Genomic DNA, 2775 nt, shown 5'->3' with positions numbered 1-2775 from the left:
TGACTAAATAGACTTTTTTAAATCTTTAATTGAGAAATATCAAGCATATTTAGAATTCCGTAGATCTCCATACCAGATATCCTATATCCACTTTTTTTTAGGGAATCTATTTATGGACTAGCTTATTGTCATGAGTCCTTTTTTATAGAAAATATAGATTATAACAATAAATTTAGTTTATTAATTGTAAAACATTTAAGTACTCGAATGTATCCATAGACTAATTTCATTCTTTTTGCTAACAATTAGAGAGGGGGAGGAGGAGGGTATTTTTTGTATTTGTTTCCATGGTTTTGAGAATGTGGGAGAGGGTGGAGAGTTTTTTTTTTTTTTCTTCACAAAATGAAGAGATTTGTGGGGATTTAGTAGGATTATTGCATTTTATCAAAATACCCTTGTGCATACATTTTATTTTAATATATAAAATTAAATATTACATAAATTTATTTATTATTTATAATTTCAAAAATATTTAATTATACTATTAATAACAACATATAATTATAAATAATAAAATAAAATTATAATATCAACAATATATATAGTTATATAAATTAACAAATGAATATTATTTTCATAAATTTTAATGTATTTAATAAATTTATTTCAATTTAACACCAAAATATTTTATATTATATTTTTTAACTTTTTATTAAAAATATAAATAATTATGGATATTATATATTAAAAATATTTAATTAATTCAAACCTACACACAAAAAAATCATAATTCATTATTTAAATATTTTTTAATAAGAAGGATAATTTTGTAAACTTACAATAAACCATCCTCACAAATCCACTCTATCATCCCTCAATCCAAACAACCTCACGTATCCTCTTCAATCCTCACAAATCCATTCCCTCCCCTCCTCACAAATCTTCTCCTCAATCCAAACAAAGCCTCAGTAGAAGAAGAACACGTAATTTTCCTTAGCTTTTTCTCGTTTTTCCCTCACTTTTCAGAAATGCTGGGTAAGAAAAAAGTCTACCAAGAAGGGTTTTTTTTTCCTTTCAGAAAATATTTACAATAACTATCACCAATGCATTTTTACACATATTGACAACTTTAATTATTTTTATAAAAAATGTGGGCGAAATTTGTTGTACAGATAATATAGAAAAAATAAATTCATTTTTTTATGCTACTGCATTTTTTTGGAAAACTATATTCAATGCAGTTTTTTGTGGTTGAGTAAAACACTTTATTCTCATCAACTTTGAGCACCAGAAGAGACACCCAATCTTGGATTTAATTCCCTTAGAATACAGAGTCAAATTTTCCACCTCCTTATCTTCCAAATACCTTTTCATATTAATTATAACAAATTTATTTTCACTTTTTTAAAATTTTAAATAATCATATATTAAACATCTATACTTATAACATTTAAGGGAGCACAAACAAGCAACTTTCTACACGTGTCGCTCTCACGAATTTTTGAAAAAAATAAACAAAAAATGAGATTTATCAGAAGAAGAATGTTTTACACGTGGCAGATTGTGAGGCTTTAACTGGGAAGAAAACAAGCTCATGGTTATGTTGGCCCAAAATGAGTGAACAGGCCCAATATGCATAGCTGGAGCGAAAATTAGGGTTTTTGAATGTGTGTTTTGTGTGCCTAGCAATGGCTTTTCCAAAAGCGTGTATGGATGTGCAAATGTTGATTCCAGCAGATGTTGCAGAACAATGACAGACCACCCTTCAAGTAATGGTTTTTGAATTTGAATTTGAATTTATGCTTTCTAGCGTTTTTTTCACTTTCCCCATTCTCTCTGCCTCTGAAACCTAATTACTCTCCTTTACTCCTTTTCACAAATTCGCAAACTTCATAGATGCCGTATTTGAAAGCATTTTTTCCCCAAAACACCATTATTTTCACTATATATACAGTGTTGTATAGAACCATTATTTCATTTTTGTTCGGTATTGTTCTTTTCATTTGACATCGAACGAGGTAATCTTTATACCGTTTCTAGGGTTGAGTTCGTGTTCTAGGGTTGTAAGCATGTGTTCATTTCATTTCTCTTTATATTTGCCTTTCTGATAATTTGTTCTTTTGATTTGTTCATCTGATCAACTTTTTCAATGTATTTTACCTCCTTTTTGTTGAATTCGTGTTCCAGGATTGTAAGCATGTGTTCATCTTATTTCTCATTTTTGGATTTTTGTTCATCTCATCCAACTTATTCAGTGTGTTTGTTTTTCATCATTACTGTTGAGTGCACAGATCCTCCATGCATTCAAATAGACCCTACAACTGTTCAGGTTGTTTTCTATTCCTTTTTTTCTATTATATTAGTTTACTTTCTGACATGCAAAAGCTTTCTTCAATTTTTGTTTTTGTTTTTGTTCTCTGTTTTTTATAACATTTGAGGGAGCACAAATAGACAACTTTCTACACGTGTCGCTCTCACGAATATTTGAAAAAAATAAACAAAAAATGAAATTTACCAACAGAAGAATGTTTTACACGTGGCAAATTGTGAGGCTTTAACTGTGAAGAAAACGAGCTCATGGTTCTGTTGGCCCAAAACGAGTGAACAGACCCAATATGCATAGGTGGAGGAAAAATTAGGGTTTTGAATGTGTGTTCTGTGTGCCTAGCAATGGCTTTTCCAAAAGCGTGTATGGTTGTGAAAAAGTCGATTCCAGCAGATGTTGCAGAACAATGACAGAGCACCCTTCAGGTAATGGATTTTGAATTTGAATTTGGATTTCTGCTTTCTCTAGCGTTTTTTTCGCTTTCCCCATTTTCTCTGCCTCTGAAACCT

This window comes from Phaseolus vulgaris, chromosome 3 (assembly GCF_051622355.1).
Source record: "Phaseolus vulgaris cultivar YP4 chromosome 3, ASM5162235v1, whole genome shotgun sequence".
Taxonomy (NCBI): Eukaryota; Viridiplantae; Streptophyta; class Magnoliopsida; order Fabales; family Fabaceae; genus Phaseolus; species Phaseolus vulgaris.
The sequence above is the reverse complement of the archived record's forward strand: the minus strand, read 5'-3'. Positions refer to the sequence as shown.